This window comes from Camelus bactrianus, chromosome 6 (genome assembly GCF_048773025.1).
Source record: "Camelus bactrianus isolate YW-2024 breed Bactrian camel chromosome 6, ASM4877302v1, whole genome shotgun sequence".
Classification (NCBI taxonomy): Eukaryota; Metazoa; Chordata; class Mammalia; order Artiodactyla; family Camelidae; genus Camelus; species Camelus bactrianus.
Genome location: NC_133544.1, coordinates 47,582,960 through 47,603,523, shown reverse-complemented (window position 1 = coordinate 47,603,523; position 20,564 = coordinate 47,582,960). Strand labels below are relative to the sequence as shown.

The 20,564-nt window shown below is 35.4% G+C and overlaps 1 protein-coding gene across 1 annotated transcript in view; it reads right to left on the bottom strand.

Annotated features, from left to right (window-relative positions):
• The window catches only part of LOC123611833 (uncharacterized), an 853,613-nt gene that overhangs the window by 376,064 nt on the left and 456,985 nt on the right, over nt 1–20,564 (bottom strand). Inside the window, exons 7-8 of the mRNA XM_074366584.1 lie at nt 20,353–20,455; nt 18,241–18,426 (exon numbers count right to left, since the gene is read on the bottom strand). The gene's annotated coding sequence lies outside the window, so the exon portion shown is untranslated. The remainder of the gene's footprint in view (nt 1–18,240; nt 18,427–20,352; nt 20,456–20,564) is intronic.

Sequence of the window (20,564 nt, the reverse complement as noted above, 5' to 3'; positions counted from 1 at the left end):
TCACTTTAGTCATAACTGGAATAGACAGTTTCATAAGGGCTTTAGACACTTCATGCCTCCAGTATCCACTACTAAGACACATTGTCCCATTTTACACTTTCTCCTCTGGGACCTTTTCCAATGCTGTGATAGCCTGAATGTCACATATAGCTCAGAAGTACAAGTTAACGCTCTCAGGAGTAAATCTTAACTTGCTTGGGATGAAAGCTAATGAATTAAATACTTCTGCCTCCCATCCTTCGAAAGACAGTCCTAGAAAGCAATCTCTGTATTTCTCAGGAGGTTCCAGCAAAATAAAATGTCCACTGCTCACAACAGGAGCTTCAATATGACATTTGTACTGGCTTTGTCAGCTCTCCTATCGCCCTTCCCTCACTCCTCTTTCTGTTCCTGAAGATCACCTCCCTATATAGACAAGTCACATGTAAGTCCTTATCACAGCCTCTGCTCATAGAAAATCCACGTTGAAATGCTCCCCATCACCAGACTACTCTCCCACTGCAGCATAGAGGTGACTTTTCACCTCCTTCCGGAGGGAAATGAAACCATTCCCACATCATACTGTGTCTATTGTACAGCTTAGACTAAAGTGCAAAAAACACATTTCCAAGTGTGCTTTCTGCTATGTAAAAACATCCCTGGAAGTCCAGAGAAAAAGAAAAACTTTTCTCACTCTCAAGTGCCTAACTTTGCAACTGAAAATCAGATTGCATAACCTTTGGCACTCCTGTGAGATTTGAAAATTGTCTATGGAATATTAAAGCTAAACATTAACTTCTTTACTTTCAGCTGTGTTCTGCCCTCTCCCTGAAGTAATAGTTGCTTTCATCTCAATGCACAGAGCCCCACAAGGTAAAAAATAATCACAAGAATTTTAAAAATTACCTGCCACATTTTCTAGTGAATTTATTTACAAAGAAGAAGTTCAGGTTTTGTGGCACTCAGATTGGTGTAGGATGAGGAATGACTAGAAAGTTAGAGTGAAATAGGAAATCTGGACTACCATTTTGATAAGCTTGTAAAGGGAAAGGACAGGGGTTATAGGTCTGTAAATGGTTTGTTTATTTGTTTACTTGTTTGTTTATATTTCAGTGATTCATTAACTGTTCTAGGTGCTGGGCATACAGCTATAAGCAAAATAATCAAACATCACTGCTCTTCTGGAATGTGGCATAGACAGCTAGGCATTCGCCAAATATTCAGGCTCTTTGTTGCCATTGGCGGGTAGCTGCCCAATCAGGGGCTACATGTCCCACATGCATTCATCCAGAGGTAACCATCTTACTGAATGTCTTCATTAGAATTGGAATGGAAATAAAGTTGGCCATTCCTGTGCTATGGCCTTTAAGAAACAGGAGTGGCCTCCAGAATGGCCTCAGATAAATGAAATTAGAAGATGACAGGGCTTTTGTGAGCCTGGATCACCGAATGACTAAGTGGGGCAAAGTGCCCTCTTGAATCACTGATGGTAAAAATAACTGAAGACCTATATGAGCCAAAAATAAACTGTATTATGTTAGCCTACTGAAATTTGGGGGCTTATTTGTTAAAAGAGCCAGGGGTTACTCTAACTAGTACATGGGATTTTTATATTACTGGGGAGACAGACAAAAACAAAATAAATAAATAAAGCATATCTTTTATTATGAGAAGATCAAAGTAGTAGGGCAAACAGGTATCTGGGGAGAGAGCAGCACAGGCAGAAGCAATATCAAGTGGAAGAGTCTGTTTCAAGCAGACTGGCATGTAAATATGCCCTAACTGAAGTGCTGAAGCACTAAAGGGCTGTTATGGCTAAAGCGGAAGTTAAAGGTGACAAAGTAGGAAAGGTAATTTGAAATGAGAACAAATAATGCAGGGCCCTGTGGATCACTATGAGGGCTTGGACTTTTATCCACGATGGAATGACGGGAAACTCTTGGAAGATTTCGAGCATGATCCACCTTGGGTTTCACCACATTTACTGTGGCTTTTCATAGGTTGGAAATAGGTTGAAGGTAGACATGAGGAGACCAATGAAAACATTTCAGGTGAGAGATAATTATGATTTTGATCAGAATAGAATGACTCTAGAGGAAGAAGAATTTGTGTCCTGGGTATATTTTAAAGGTCAAGGCTAAGATACAAAGTGTGAGGGGAAAAGAGAGACATTAAAGATGATGCTAAGATTTGGTCCTGAGAAATTGGAAGAGTGAATTTGCCATTCACTGTGAGAGCTCAGTTTTGGACATGTTAAGTTTACAATGTATGTTACAAATTTAAGCTGAGGAAACAAGTAGTCAGGTGGCTATGTGAACTTGGAGGTCAGAGAAGAGATCTGTGCTGAAGGTATTCATTTTCTAGTTGGCAGCTTATATTTAAAGTTCTGAATCTTGATGATAATTCCAAACAAGTGAATATAAATAGAGAAAAGTCCAAGTAGTAAGACCTGAGCAATCCCATATTAAAGGTCAAAGAGATGAGAAGGGATCAATAAGGAACAACTAGAAGGAAAAGCCAGAGAATCAGTGGGAAAACCAGACAGCATCTTGGAAGTCAAATGAAGAAAGTGACTCAAGAAAAAGAATTATCAACGACAGCAAATGCTGCTGAAATTTTAATAAATATCACACCTGAGAAGTGACTACTGGATTTAATAATATCTATTGGTGACCATGACACACAAAGCTCGGTAAGAGAAAAGAAGAGAGAGTATGCAATACTCTTTTAAAAAGCTTTACTATGAAAGGAGGACAAAAATAGAGTAACAGAGGCAGAAATGGGCAAAGAGAAGGTGGCTTTAGATGAAAATAATAGGGCACTTCTATGAAGAGGGGGATGATTATCTTTCTCAATAGGGAGAAAAATAATTATTAATTTTTCTATGGATTTGTAATTAATAAAATTAACATATAGTACAGTGTATAAACATTTCATAACACATTTATATAATATTAAGCATTATATTTAAAATTGAAACTCGAATTGAATATTAAATATTAAACTTAAAATTGAAAACATACTCCCATGTAGCATATTTAATAGCTAATAAGGATTCAGTTGAGAAGAGTATGTTAAAGACAAAGGAGAGAAAGGGAGTACTTAATAGCTTAGTTTCCAAAAACGCAAGAGACTTATCTAGCCAGAGAAAGAGATGGAATTCACCTGTGTCAACAGGAGAGAAGGAGGAAAGGGTAGGTAACAATAAATTAGTAGGAGGGGACAGGGATAAGAAAATGAAGTAGGCAGTGTCTGATGGCTGCTATTTCCTCTCTGAAGAAAGATACAAAACCATCAACTGAGAGTGATGTGGGAAGGGAAGAGTGAGCAATTTAAAGAAAGTACAGAATGTGTGAAATATTCTTGGGGTAAGTAAGAAAGTAAACTAACTCACCATTGGTTAGGGGCCTGATGGAGCTTGAAGTTACAGAGAGATTGTTTGTGCTGTTTACTTCAGCTCTGTGTTGTGAGAACACAGACAATCAGATCCACTTAGGGATGGGAAAAGTACCTTTACATACTGTTTAAGTGTTAAATAACATAAAGCACATGATGTGCCTAATATAGTATCCAGAATATGATAGATAGATACCCCACAAATAGCATCACTTTCTCCTAGACCGTGTCTTTTTCCTTCTATAAAGTGAATTCTTAAACTCCTAACTCACTAGAAGACTGTTAGGACATTCATCTATTGAGAATGATTAATAAGACTTTTAGGACTGTCTATTTCTATCAGTCTTTCTCCTTCCAACTTGCTTCCCCTCTTACACTCTCCCTTACCTGATCAAATACACATTGACCTACCACAGGAAAACGTATGTTACATTTATTGACTGGAATTTTTAATTACTCTAAATTTCAAAAGTAGTTAAATGTTATATTAGGCAACTGGTGACTGTAAACTTTAACTGCTTTTACCTCACTGGCAGCTGAATACTCTGATTTTTTTAGATTATAATCCGCATCAATAGGAATCATTGTTAAATATGAAGGAGTACAGGGCAGTCATGTATCCCTTATCACATTCCTGCCACCATGGACAAAAGATAGGTCACAATACATCTGATATTTATCTTCGGTCAGTCCAACTTTAGATCACAACTACAAACACTTTTTGAACCTGGAGCCTATTGTTTATAACTTTTTAACTATTGTAATTTTAAATCCTAAGGGGTTTTACAATAACTGAAGGAGAAAGAAAGTGCTTTATTCCACTAGTTTGTATATCAGTGACAAAAGCAAAACTGCTTTGAGAACTGGATGAAATGAAGCCAAGGACCAAATTCGGTCCAAAAGCCAGAAGTTTATTTTATGAAACCAACAACAGTCTAGGGAAAACAAATAAGAAGAGAGACAGAGAAAGAGAAGGTATTTCTTATTTTCACTTATAAGAATTTTTCAGGAAGCCAATGCCCTTTACAGGGAAACAATATGGAAAGTAAAATGATTTCACTACTGCAGATAATATGTTGCTCTATCAAAATCAGACTAGTGAATGCAAGTTCAGAATCCAGAGAAAAGCAAATTTGAAAACGTACTGTATGTCAAAGAATCTACTTTTTTTTGTTTTTACCTAATTTTAATGCAAAAAAATGATGAGAATATTGTTTATGAAGACCTTTGGATGTGGAGAGGTTAATAGTGAAACAGCTGTTAGAAGGAAGATTAGCAGCAGGTTCAAAAATATTTGAGAAATCATCCTTCTGTAGGTAAAGATAAAAAGAAATATCAAATGCTTCTGCCTTAAGCTATTTGTCTATTTCAGAGAGACAATAACAAGGGCCTACAAAGAAAACTCTCGGTAAAATGTGTTCATTCATTCATTCATTCAATCAAGCAATAACTACTGAGTCCCAGGTGTTCTTCTAGATACTGGAGAATAAAGATGAACAAGACAGACGAAGTCTCACCTCATATAAGATTTACATTTTAAGTGGAGGAAGAAAGAGAATAAACAACAAACAAATATATTAGGATAATTTTAAATAATGGTAAGAGCTTTCATAAAAATAAAATATGATGATGTGAATAGAATATCTAAGGAGGGTAAAAAATGACCAGAAAAGTTAGCTATTTAAAGAATTACACATGTATTATCTCACAATTTCTATGGGTCAAGAATCTGGACCCAGATTAGCTGGTTCCTCCATCCAGCTCATGGTCTCTCACTAGGCTGCAGTCCAAGTGTGCACCAAAGCAGCAGTTATTTCAAGGTTCAGATGGTGTGGAATCTGCTTCCAGGCTTACTTGGTAGTTGTTAGCAGGATCTATTCTCTGTGTGTTGGCAGACTGAGGATCTCAGGTTTTAGCTAGAGGGTCTCTCCATAGGGCAGCTCACAACATGGCAGCTGGTCAAAGTTTGCCAAAGAGGGAGGAGTGAGCAAGAGAGGAGAGAGAGAAGTCATTCCTTATAGCTTTATCTCAGATATGACATCTGTCCCTTTTGTCATATTCTGTTCATTAGCAGCAAGTCACTAGGGGCAACCCAAACACAGGTGGAGGGAATTACACAAGAGTGTGGAATATCAGATGTCAGGATTCAGTCACTGGGAACCATTTTAGAACCAGCCTAGCCCATAGGGAATCAAAAGGACAGAAAAGGACATGAAGTAGTGATTCATTCAGAAAGAGAAATGCAGACCTGAATAATAGTGATGTGAATCCAGATTTAGCTAATCCTCTCCTAAGAATGAAACTTTCACATGATACACAAAGACAGTCCAAAGAGAGAATATCCTGCAGGGCTTTCACGAATCTTACACAGGTGTGTTGTAGATTCGATACTGCCATTTTTGCTCCGTATTTATTAAACATGAATTACCTGTATATTAAAAACATATTTACTATCTCAGAGTTAACAATTCTCTATTTATCCCTTTTTATTCCAATTCCCATTCTCTTATCCAAACCTACATGCACTCCTCCAAAACAAAAACAAAACTTTGATTTAAAACTTTTTTGATCAGCTCTAGTTTAGCTAACATACGTTAAGGACAATGCTAGAGTGGGTATTCCCATATTTTAGTCAGAAGGCAAATGAGCTTAAATCATTTAGAATTCCACTACATCGAAACACCAGAGTCTGCAAAATTCTTGATGGTCAGCTTTGGGCAGATTATTTAACTTCATTGAGCCTCAGTTTTTTGGTATTTAAAACAGGAAGATAAAAATCATAACAATATTCACTTCTATTTCAAAAGACAAATGATTAATGATGTATGTGTTAGCATTTTGTAAACTATAAAATACCGGGAATTTTTAGAAATCTTTATTTTAAGGCATTTAATACAAAGAAATTGGAAAGCAATAAGCTTCAGAAATTATACAAGATTTTTCAATTACCACTCATTTCTCTTCTACACAGCAAAATAAGCACATACTGACTCAGTTCTCTTCAGTTCACAATATTCTTAAGTGTTATGTAACTTCTTTATCATTAACTCATGGTTTGTGCCCACAAACACACAGCAATTGGAAACTCTGAAAATTCTTGTAAGATGCAGTCATTTACTCAACCACAATAAAAATGAAGAGTCATAAAAGAGTTAACATGGGAATGAAAGCAAAGGAGACTATAATATGTATTGGAAGAAAGAACTATATTAAAATGAGCTCATTTTTATCAGAAGAAAATGGTTCTTATTTTAAAATAGATATGTGTCCTTTTACAATTACAGAAGCTGAAATATAACTGTAATCTACAACCATAAGGTAAGATTTCCATCTTTATGTGACATGAAAAATGTGCCAAGCTAAGACTTTCCCATAAACAAAATTGCTTTCTTCAACTTACACTTTAATGCAAGATATCAATCATGTGGTGGATTTTATTACTCAGAATTTAGCTTTGTTTTTTGACAGATTGCTTGCAGTCAGCTTGAAGTACAATTGTATATCATCCCTATTATATATACACATCTGAATTGTTGGACCCTTTTTTATTTTAAAAAGAGTATTATAAATGGGAAGAAATACCCGGTGAGGCAGAATTAGTTTGACATCAACCATTTTAACTCAATGGTGTGGTTTTGATAACATGTCATTATATATCTACAGTAGGTCTGAGGCCGCAAGCTTTATATAAGACATCAGGGGGCAGCCATGTCTCTGCTTTATGAAGGACCACTCTATTTTGACATCTTTTTTTTCTTTTTTATATGCTTCCATTTGTCAAACCATTCTCATTTTGAATAAAGAGGCAGTATTTGGTATCAATACAATGCACTGATGAGACAACACCTTTCTAGGATGCATATTTATATATGACAGCGAAACCACCAAAAGAATAATTTTTTTGGTAAAAATCCACCCACTATGGCCTACTGGGAGAACTGAAAGTGGTGAAAACTACACCAGTGTAATTTGTGGTCAGGTATTCTTACCTTCTATAAGTAATCCCAGTTTACAGGAAGTTACAATAACCCGTATCATTCACAGCCACCATGAATTTAGTATTCCTTGGGCACACACACAAAAAAAGAACAGCAATATATATTAAAATGAAGATGTAGAGTCTTGAAATGAAGACTTCACAGCTAAAGTTGCTATAAAATTTGCAGTCTATGTCTAGGTAGGAAAAATGTAAAGAATTTCTAGTGCTGTCCTTTACAGGGCCAAATTGGGGATGATGTTTGCTGAAGTCATGGTAGATATGCAATCCTACTGTATTCCAGCTGCCTATGAATAAGTAGAATACTTTAAAAACCTTTTAACCTATCTGTGATGAAAAATGCATGCTAGTTTAAACTCCCTTAGAACTTTAAATTAGCCACTGCGGCACATTCAGCTGCACGGCCCAATAGTCTGAAAACCACCAAAAGCTAAGAAAAATATTAGCTTAAAAAAAAACCCTAACCGAGCCACTTTCCTTCTCCTCAGCAAAATGCTGAATTTCCAGGGCTGCCTTGGCTGTCATACTGCTGGGTGTGATTTTTGTTACTGAAAATAAAGGATAAAAGCCTGATCCCAATGCAATCACATTTCACTTGGGATAAGTGACTAAGAACCACGTTCAAATGCTTAGAAGTGGAGGCACTTTCAGATAACTTGCCTCTATGTAATCCCTACTTAAACGTACTTAAACAGATGAGTCTCATTTCCATGGTTTTACTTTAATATTCTTTTAACAACTCTAAAACAAAATAAAAGAGCTGCTAAACACACATCGTTATTGTTTTGAGACACGTGGTTTTAAACACTCATATTGTGAGGCATCACCGGCTCGAGGTCTGCAGGATCAAGTGTTCAGTTCTTGTTAAGGCTGAACTCAAAATTTCAAGTTTGACTCTCGGTTATGTAGAAAATTGGCTTTCAAGGATAAGTTGAGATTCCCTAAGTCTGTCTTTTCCCCCTCTTCCAAGTAAAGGGCAAGAAATTATCATCTAATCTAATTTGGTAAGAAATACCTTCCTTGTGGTAAATTCACACTCTTAAAACTCTGATCCTTTGTAAAATGATTATAAATCAATAAAAAATATTTTTTAAAAAAAGTTATGTGTAGCAGGGATGGTATAGCTCAGCAGTAGAATACATGCTTAGAATGCACAGGTTCTGGGTTCAATCCCCAGTACCTCTATTAAAAAACTAACTAGTTAATAAAAGCCTAATTTCCTCTCCCCCCTAAAATAATAAATAAATTTTTTTAAATAAATAAAAAAAAATCCTGATCTTAGTGAGAAATCAGTAATAGCATATATAATATTATATAACCCAGTATTATGGGTTAGGTATGTGTGTGTATATGTGTGTGTGTGTGTGTGTGTGTAAACCCAGTATAATATTATATAACCCAGTATTAGGATAGTGGCCACAGGATGGGATGTGATTTCCACAATGAGCTTACATGCCCCCAAATTCCTCCTTGGAAAAGCATTTGCATTATACTCTTCTCAGTAATGTGGCACTTTATACAATTTAACCAGAGCACCATGATTGTGGTCATTCGCCCATGTCTGGAACTATCACATGGTCCCATAATGGTTGCCTGGGATAAGATATAATCTAGAGATTATTAAAGTTAGACTCAGTATGTGTCATATATGAAGTGCTCAATAAATAGAAGGATTGACCATACCTTTGCTGAGTATAGTGAGTAGTTTAACAAATATCTCAATACCAAATAAATCCACCTTCTCTGTTTAGTTTTTTGGGACAGTTATAAGTAATACTATTAGTAGCATATTTATTCATGTGTCAAACACTGTACTAAGACTTTTCACATATTATATCAGCAGATGTATAAAGGACCTAAGCAATGCCTGACATTCAGAAAGAACTCAATATTGATACTTGCCATTACTTGCCTACATTACAAACTTCACAGTGTGAACTGAACTGCTTAGAATTACTTTGCTCCACTGGTAATCAATTACACTCTGCCGTGCATAAAGGCATTGGTGAAGTCCTACATTATGTCAGCTGGGTATTCTTACCATGGTACCTATAATTAGATTTAACTTACAATGCTCTGCATTTGGTTTAAGTCTCTATATACTTGTATAGACTATTCCGGTAGAGGTTTGCTAGAATTATAATAATAGTAGATATTAGCACAGTTACTCTCATTTCCTAGATGAGGAAACTGAGGCTAGATAGGTTTAAGCTCCTTGCCCAAGGTCAAGCAAGCAATAAGTAGTAGAATAGAGCTTCAACCTAACACTGCTTGACACCCCAATCCTGGGACTTAACTACGGTATTATGTTACTTCCTATTTTTTGAAGAATTGGTATAATTTGAAGCACAAAAGCAAGCTTCCAGCTCCTGGAAGAAATAAGTCCCAAAGATGTCATTATTTTTAAAAATTAACTTCAGGGAGCATTAACATCTTTATAGTCTTTGAGGATTTCCTATCTGAAGGCAAATCCTAATGAAAAATATTGTTAGAACAGCATCAAGGTAGGCAAATGCCATTTCTCCCTATCGCCTACTAGGCCCACTAGGCCTATAATAAATGTCAGTAATAAATTCCAACACAGTTCCACTGAGCCGAAATGTTGCCTTAGAATCCATGTCAACACCATGCTCCAGGCAGCTCCTCAAAGAGTGAGAACTAGCACAGAGATGAAACCTTTTTCCATCCTGGATCTAGGCCCTCATTTTTGTTAATACACTCGGAGGCATTATTGACCTTTATCCAACTAACTTTTGTCTTAGGTCTGCTGCTTCCCAGGCACTGTGCTAAATAGTAGAACACAACAACAGCAAATGTAATACTTGCCCTCAAGGAACTCACAGGTTCTGAGGAAAATAGACTGAAGAAGTAAAAATCAAGCACTACTATGCTGCTGAAATCACATAGAAAAAGCATAGATGAACATATGGAACAAGGAAAATTAATCAGATATCGGAGTGTAGATGGCTGTAGGGAACAATTCAAGGGAAGGTGACATTTGAACTAATCTTCAAAAAATAGATAAGAGTTGGTTAAGGAGAGACCATGAGGGTCAGGTAATCCTAGGCAGAGAAAATAGTATATAGCAGGTTGTTTAAGAATATATGACAACATGAAAGGCTGGAAAGGTGAACAAAGACAGATTATTGTTTGACTTCCTAAATCTGTCTTTTATCCTGAAAGGATCTGGGGGGTGGGCATTTAAGCATCTTAAATAGGTACATGACAGAATTACTTTTATGTTATAAAGTTTCCTGGCTGGCTGTGGTAATTCCATTGGAAGAGAGCAACAATTGAATAAAGGACTTTTCTGAAGCTAGAGCTACAATACTCCAAGTGAAAAATTGTGAACTAAAGTAATCACAGTGAACATGGAGAAGAGAGGGCTGAATTGGAGAAATACTGAAGTAGAATCTACAGGACTTTGACATTAACTGGAGGTGGTAGAGCAGGAGAATGGAAGGAACCTATGAGGAAGCCTAGGTCTTTAACTTGGGCAAACTGCTGAATGATGTTTCCATTTAATGAAAGAGGACATGAGGGAAGGCAGGGTTGTGAGTGGAAAATGATGAACTCATTTGGGGATAGATGAAGTCTGACACAGGAGTAGTGCTTCCATATGGAGTCACACACTTTACAGTTCAAAATAAAGGTCTGAAGGACAGAAGATAGCAGGTCTGGTATCTCAGTGATGGTTAAACATAGGTGCACAGATGAACTCTGCTTCTCAGGCACAAATAAGAAAGTATATTGAGAGGCAGTGAAGATTCCTACTTTAGATTATAGGACACAATGTAACATAACAGGAATGGCAGCACTGAAGCCACACTGCCCAGGTTCAAGCAATGATCCCAACACTTATGATGTGCACCATCTTGAGGAAACTGCTTGACCTCTCCATGCCTCAGTTTCCTCATATTTAAAATTTGGGTCATAACAGTACCTATTTCATGAGGCTATTCTGAAACGTTAATACATGTAAAGGCTTACAGCATGGCCTGTCACACAGTAAGCAGATAATAAATGTGAGGTATTGCAATGATGAAGATGGTTATTGAGGATGATACAAATAAAAATACAGCTTTTCCCCATTCTTGAGACCTTTCAATATGGAACAGAAACACAAACACAGCTACAAAATAAATAATAAAAATTAATGATAGGATAGCTAGTATCTAAAGGATGTTACCATGTCAACTGCTCAGTGGATGCCCGGATGGATGGAGATGTTGATGACTAAGTGGCAACAGGCTGTACCTTAAGTGGAATATGGCAATTATTGAGACCAAGAGGATAAACCAGTGTAAATGCTCTAGAAAGATGTTAGTGAAGGCAAATACTACCTGATAGACAATTTTAAGGACAGCCCTCCCCATAGGCTTCATTTCTTATGTGGTACAAAAGACTCAGCTCAAGATGAAAAAAAATCTTAAAGGCTATGATGCCTTAAATAGAGTTAAGCTATCCTGCAGAAAGTAGAGTTGACATTTTTTTCATTATGATTCATATAGATCAAATCAAGAACAGTAGGTAGAAGTCATAAGATACACAAGAGAGAGCATCTGAAATCAAACCTATGCATAGATAAGGGTGGGCAGTTTTTGAAGGTAATAAATGCCCTTTCACAATACATATTCTAGCTAGCAAAGGCTGGGCTGTGCTTATCAGGAATTTTACAGAAATGATTGAAACACCAACTTTTGGGTGTGACTCAGTAATCCTCTGAAGCTCTTTCCAATCTTAAGATTCTATAATGCCCAACTGTTGAGACATTCTATATCTGTTATATGCATGGAGGAGACTGGGATTACTGAGGGGTTATTACTCCCTAGTATCATCACTAACTAGTATCAATACTAACTAGTACATTGCTAAAAACAGTATCATTAATTTTTCTTCTATTATTGCACCTCCAACTTTAAAGAGACTGAAGAACACTGCTAGCTACTCATAAGAAATCCTGTGAAAGGGCCCTACCCTCTCTCTCAAAACAGATGGAATCTCCCCTGACATCTTTAACAAGTCCCACAGATTGGAATGACTTGCTCTAATCTGATTTTACTATATTCTGGAGAAGTTCTCTTTATACGCCAGTTGGCAATTTTTATGCTAATTCTGACTCATTTTATGCCTCTTACATGGAGGAATAAGATTTGGCTTTGTTGTTTGTTTTTAAAGTAAATCTCCAGCTTTGTTTCCCTCTGTGTCACACAAAGCTGATATACTCTAAGCAATTAAAGTCTAAGGCACAGATAATATTTTTATATGATTACCATTAATCAAAGAAGCTGTTCCTCTTCCCCCAAAATATACGTAGTTAATCAGCCACAGGCATCATCTCTATAGAGTATCATGCTAAAGATTTAATTTTAAAAATATTTTATGGAAGGATTTTGCACTAAGACGATAAAGTGTGTCTTTCACAGCATTTTAAGTGCACTGTTCTCAGATAAGCATATCAATCAGGTAACTCATAATTAGCTGTGTGGCTACCTCCACTATAACGCAGCTTTCTTTAAACAGTGGCAGTTACTACTGCCTGTCCAATGAGATACCATTTCATTATTGTTCCCTACTGAAACTAGATGCTTCCACACAAAGCTCAATCTTCATCACAGGGGTTGGCAGTGGGCCAGGTCATTCAAAGTCCCATAAGTTCAGAAAGCATCAAAACACTACGTGTAATGCACAAGATAGATCCCATTTTGATGAGTAAGAAAAAATAACTTAGGTCACACACCATGGCGATAATATGGCAATATGGTATCAGCAGTGCATCTGAGAGTTTTACTAATTGATCTATGATTGACATCATTATTTGCTGCAAGACTATATGTGGCTTATAAATACAGAATACATGACAAGACAGCATGGTATTGGTACAAAAACAGACATATAGACCAACGGAACAGAATAGAGAGCCCAGAAATGAACCCACAAACTTTTGGTCAACTCATCTTTGACAAAGGAGGCAAGAATATACATTGGAATAAAGACAGTCTCTTCAGCAAATGGTGTTGGGAAAACTGGATAGCAGCATGTAAATCAGTGAAGCTAGAACACTCCCTTACACCATACACAAAAATAAACTCAAAATGGATCAAAGACTTAAACATAAGACAAGATACAATAAACCTCCTAGAAGAAAATATAGGCAAAACATTATCTGACATACATCTCAAAAATATTCTCCTAGGACAGTCTACCCAAGCAATAGAAATAAAAGCAAGAATAAATAAATGGGACCTAATGAAACTTAAAAGCTTCTGCACAGCAAAGGAAACCATAAGTAAAACAAAAAGACAACCTACGGAATAGGAAAAAATTTTTGCAAAAGGCTTGATCTCCAGAATATATAAGCAGCTCATATGACTTAATAAGAAAAACACAAGCAACCCAAACCAAAAATGGGCAGAAGACCTAAACAAGCAATTCTCTAAGGAAGAAATACAAATGATCAATAGGCATGTGAAAAAATGCTCAATATCACTAATTATCATAGAAACGCAAATCAAAACTACAATGAGGTATCACCTCACTCCAGTCAGAATGGCCATCATTCAAAAGTCCACAAATGACAAATGCTGGAGAGGCTGTGGAGAAAAAGGAACCCTCCTACACTGCTGGTGGAAATGTAGTTTGGTGCAGCCACTGTGGAAAACAGTATGGAGATTCCTCAAAAGACTAGGAATAGACATACCATATGACCCAGGAATCCCGCTCCTGGGCATATATCCAGAAGGAACCCTACTTCAAAATGACACCTGCACCCCAACGTTCACAGCAGCACTATTTACAATGCCAAGACATGGAAACAGCCTAAATGTCCATCAACAGACTGGATAAAGAAGCTGTGGTGTATTTATACAATGGAATATCATTCAGCCATAAAAACCGACAACATAATGCCATTTGCAGCAACATGGATGTTCCTGGAGAATGTCATTCTAAGTGAAGTAAGCCAGAAAGAGAAAGAAAAATACCGTATGAGATCGTTCATATGTGGAATCTAAACAAACAAACAAAAAACCCAAAACATAAATACAAAACAGAAACAGACTTATAGACATAGAATACAAACTTGTGGTTGCCAAGGGGGTGAGAGGTAGGGAAGGGACAGACTGGGATTTCAAAATGTAGTATAGATAAATAAGATTATATTGTATAGCACAGGGAAATATATACAAGATCTTATGGTAGCTCACAGAGAAAAAAATGTGACAATGAATATATACATGTTCACGTATAACTGAAAAATTGTGCTCTACACTGGAATTTGACGCAACATTGTGAAATGATTATAACTCAATAAAAAATGTTAAAAAAAAAAAAAAGAATACATGATGCAGGGCTTTTCAGAATAGCCAATTTCTGTTACACAAACCAAATTCAAAGGGCTTACATATGGGATACACATTCTCTATTACATCCTAAATGTGTTCTACGTCATGAGAAAAAAAAATCTTTTTTTTAAAAAACAGTCTATAGCCTTTCATTTCTCAACCTAACTAGTTATGATATGTTCTCTCTTCTCTCTCTCTCTCCATTTCATTCAGTTTGGCTAATATAACCCTAACTCAAGGATCTTGCTTGCTTGCCCATTACCAATCTAACTCCTGAGGCAAAGGGCCACAGTAACTGGTTAAATTGGAGGGGCTCCTATAGGCTGATGCTGGAGCTCCATAATATCCTCAGCCATGGATATTTTAATTGGCCAACAACCTGATACCCAATTAACAACATACATCCGAATCAGTCCGTTTGATTTAAAGCCTATTTGTAACAGACCTCTCTTATCCCCATCTAGCAAAATTTTAGGCTGTAGGAATCTTAGATTTGATACCCTTAATCAGAGATTTAATTATGCAAGTTGTGCACTGGCTTCCATGTCCTCTGGCTTCCAGTTGGCTTTGCCCAATGGAGACATTAGCAGAAAATTCAAAGATTAGGACGGGAGTAGTATGGAATATTTGTCCCACTGGCATCTCCCTGCTGGTTGCTGTGGGTTGGTTGTGGCCCTCTGCCAGGGCTACAGCTCCTGTCAGGCGACCCTCGTACTCTTTTGGGGTTCTAACTTCTCTCTCCCCTTATCCCTTCATTTTTCTTTCTTCTGCTGCTGGCCCTACAGATTAGTCTATCCCTAGTTGGTTTCCTAAATCCTGCCCTTACCTCCATGAACAGTCCTTGTATTAAACTCTCTTCAAAGCCTCTTTTGAATGTACTTTATGACTCGTACTGAAATTTGATTGATACGATACTCTTCAGGTAACTATCCATTCTTTTTGTTTTCTTTTATCCATTGTGGAAATTATTTTCGTACTCTGGTTATTAACCTTTTGTCAGCTGGCTTTGAACTGAGTTTATAGTATTTTTTGTGATACAGATACATATACAAAATTTAAGGTTGTAGATATATTAAATATTTCCCATTTTGTACTTTAAGAAATTCTTCTTTACCCCGATTTGATAAAAAAAATTTCCTATAATTCTTTTTAGAGTTATAAATTTATTTTCTATATAAAAATAAAATATAATTAAATTAAACATTTTAGTTTGCTTTCCATCTGGTTAGCTACTTGTTTTAGAACCGTTTATTGAACAAACCATCCATTTCCAGTGTTTTACAAGGACCAGATAAACCTTACATTTCTGTAGTTACCAATTTTTTTCGCCTTAATCAGACTTAACTGTTTTTCTATCACTTGTAATAAAAACAGTGTTGGCTTATATTGAGCATATAATATGCTTTAAAATGAGAAGAAAGTAAAGACAGGTAAGGCCCAACAAATTAGTAAAAATAATTATAAATAAATAAATCAGATGATTAAGGACTCAGGCGTCTCTATGAGAACAAAGATTCCATTAGGTGGGGGAATAGCAGTGAAAGCAGTAGGCAAAGAAAACAACATATTTCTAAAAAAATTTGCAAAGCAGCAATTCTGAAAGATAACAAAATCCAGTGTGTGTTCATGGGACTTGGTTGTTCAGACTTCATGAAGATGAAGGTTGATGGGATTGAAGAGGGCAGGAATGTTAAGGTGAATATATTCATAAATATCTCCAGCCTGATGTTGACATCACTCAGGATAAGTATCAGAAATAGCCAGCTATTTATCCTACTACTTAAGAATACACATGAACTTTAATCCATGCCAATTTTGTAATTAATAAATAAGGTAAAAAGATATACATTTTCAATAACTAACAGGGTTATTGAAATCCATGTATATCTCCGTTTTTTTCCCCCAGATTTAAACATGAGAGAAAAGGTACAACTCCAAAAAAATTTTTTAGAATATCTAGTAAAGATGAATAAAGAAATAATGGAATTTTAAGTACAATAATAAATAGCACTTATTGAGTACCTAATCTGCTTCATTTACTATATAATTTTACCTTTACATTGATTAGCTTATCCAGTATTGTAGGTTGTAGGGCAAGGAATCAAATCTAAAACTGATAAACCACTAATGCATCTCTCCAATACCTTTTCTACATACCTATCTCATCTGCACTAAAAATTTATAATTAAAATTAAAAATAAAAACTTACAGAATGAGCTTAATACAATGTGATAAAGAAAATTTCAGTTATTAAAATTTATTTTCATATTGCCTTACAAACTTCTTTTACTCAGTAGCACATCACAACAAGTTATAACATTACCAAACATATTTACAGTGAAGTTTTTTTTTTTTCATATTAAACCTCTATTGAACTTTTCTCTAATTAATTAAAAATCTCATCAGGAGATAATGGTTACTTTGACACAGTGTCTTTCAAAATATATTCTTGAAACTCCATTTGTTATATATTCTAATATCAAATAAGAAGAGTTTAGAATACAAATAAAAGGGTTTAATTAATTAGTCAACAGTGATTAATTACACATTTATCCAAAGTGAGATTCCAATTCTCTTCATTCCCTTGGCTTGATGCCGTATTTTGTTTGTTTAGTGAGAACTCAATCTTCTGTGAAGTTTATGAAGAATTTAAAATTCTGGCATTTAGATACATACATTTATTCTGATAACTGGCAATGACAGTAACCATCCAGATTCTATATTATCTGGGTAGAGATTTTTTTTTACTACTACTTAATCCTTTTCTAAAATACATTTGAAGAGGATTATGACCTAAATTATGTCAGCTAGTTGCTCTTTTACATAGATGTTTGGTAAGTTTAAATAGATAAATTTAGAGCATTTTTCCACAAGGCAGTCTAACTTAAGGCATAAAAACGTCTCCCCAAAATATGAAGGGATTCCTTTTGACTTAATTTTAAATAATTACTGCATAGGTAAAGAAATTGCTAATAACACAAACAATAATTGACTGAAAACCAGAAAGACTTTGTGCATAAAGGTTGTTATTCTGCTGTTAGGTATTTAATCTCACAGCAATTAATATCACATTTGTTTAACACTGTTCATGTTCTGCTTAAGAACTTAAAGTTTTCCAAGTGACTTTCTCCCTAAATATGTTTCAGGAAGCATTTTCCCTAGATATTTTAGACAGTTGGTTTCCAAATTAGTTTTCATTTTTAATCAGTTTCTGCTTATAAAGTTTGACTTAACTATATTCATTTATATCATTCCTCTTTCTTTAATGGTGTTCAAAATTCAATTAATTTTATTTAAGCTTGTTAACGTAGATATGAGATAAAAGTTGAGATGACTCATAATTTAGAGTTAATCCTCTACTTAGCTCTTGTTGAGTCAATATGCTGTTAACTACTTTCCTATTTTAGTTTTCCAATTTTCTGACATTTTAGTCTAGGCATAAGTATATACATTAGTTTATTAGAGCGGCTGTAACTAATTATCATAACTTGATGGCTTAAAAAAAATAGAAATTTATCCTCTTACCGTTCTAGAGACCAGAAGTCCAAAATCAGTGCTGACAGGATGGGTTGCCTCTTGAAGTTCTGAGGGAGAATCTGTCTATGATTTTCTCCTAGCTTCTGGTTACTGCAGGAATCCTTGGCACTCTTGGCTTGTGGACACACCACTCCAGTCTCTGCCTCCATCTTCATATGGCTTCATCTCTTGTATCTGTCATAAAGACATATTTTATTGGATTTAGGTTCCACCTGGGTTATTCAAGATGCTCTCATTTTGGGACTCTTAATGTAATTATATCTATGACAACCCTTTTTTCAAATGAATTCACAATCACAGGTATTGGGCATTAGGGTTAGGGCACATCTTTTTGGGGGGGCCACAATTCAACCCACTACAGTATGTTTTATTACATATTATTTTAAACTAATTTTTCAAATAAAATAAGGTATCAAAGATCAAACATATTACTGTGTGGTGCTAAAAAAAAAAAACCCTATTTTTACTAGGGTGCTTTCCTCTATCAACTCTAATACATGAATCACCAACCAAATCAACTTTTCCTAATTGATATTTCCATAGTTACACTCACAAAATTATTTCAGATATTTTTTGAGTAGTAGTTTGCTAGTTGATCACCACCTAATCATTAGTCATTTTCTGATTACTTTGATTAAGGTGTTAATGTGATCAAAATAACCACCCCAGAAGTAACATCCTCTTTAAAAGCAGAGAACATGACCACATTTCCATTCTTTTTCACAAATCAATAAAACACTAATCCAGTACTTAGATTATTCTCAGTGACTATTTATCCCTATGCAGAGTTGAATTATCATCCAACTCTATTCAACCAATAATGTATATTTTGACACTAATTCATGTTATTAGCTATTTCCTGATTTCTGGATACAGAATTTAGAACTATTTTACTTCAATTACTCATCTACAAACAGACTTATAGACATAGAATACAAACTGGTGGTTGCCAGGGGGAAGGATGGTGGGAAGGGACAGACTGGGAGTTTTAAATTTATAGATACTGACAGGCATATGTAGAATATATAAACAAGATTATACTGTATAGCACAGGGAAATATATACAAGATCTTGTGATAGCTCACAGTGAAAAAGAATGCGACAATGAATATATGTATGTTCATGTATAACTGAAAAATTGTGCTCTACACTGGAAATTGACATGACTGTAAACTGACTATAACTCAATAAAAAAATAATGTTTAAAAAAAAAAGAATGAACCCTAATGTAAACTATGGACTTTGGTTGATAATAATGCATCCCTGTTGGTTCATCAATTGTACCAAATATGCCACACTGATGAGGGATGTTGAAGGTAGGGGAATATATATGTGTGGGTGGGGAGGGCTATGTGGGAACTCTGTATTTTCTGCTCAATTCTGCTGTAAACCTGAAACTGCTCTAAAAAAAATAAAGTCTATTAAAAAAAATTACTCATCTATGAGAATAATATGTCCCTTTTGTAGACCAACCAAAGAACTGAAGACATAATTTTTTTTTAATGTGGCATCCAAATAATAAATTAATATAGCTTGAAAATTAAACCCCTGAAAAAAAAATCAAGTTATGCTTTGGATGCTCCATAGACAGACAACAAATTTGTTGAGCCTGAAATGTGATGCTTAGTATTCCCAAAGGTATAGTGACATTAAAGTTAAAGCAGAGGACTTTGGAGAAGCAAGTGCTAACTCACAATCTAAGAAAGCACTTAAATTAAAGGCAGGTATGAGGAAAGTAAACTGACCACTCAGTATGCAAAACACATTTATTTGGCAAAAGAGCATGAATGTGAATTCATTTGTGTGTGTGTGGATTTTTTTTCTATTACTGTTCACACTGCTTTTAGTCAATAGAAAAGAAAGAAAGAAAGAAAGAAAGAAAGAAAGAAAGAAAGAAAGAAAGAAAGAAAGAAAGAAAGAAAGAAAGAAAGAAAGAAAGGGAGGGAGGGAGGGAGGGAGGGAGGGAGGAAGGAAGGGAGGAAGGAAGGAAGGAAGGAAGGAAGGAAGAAAAGAATTCAACCTGCCAATTCATTTATCCACACAAAACAAGGGAAATTTGACTGTTTTCGATATCATTGACAAATGGATTGGTTGTTTTACCTTCAATTAGTCAAACCCATTGAAATTTCTAATTTATTCTTCAAGGTGAAACCATAGATTGGCTTTGGTTATCAATAAAGCTTTTACTGATCCATGTAAAAATCTGAAAAAAAAAATAAGGAATAAAATAAGCTTTTCATAAAGCAGATTTTTTTTTCAGTAAAAGAGTACTCTTTACTCTGAGTTTGGGCTCACTGTTTTGATATTAAAGT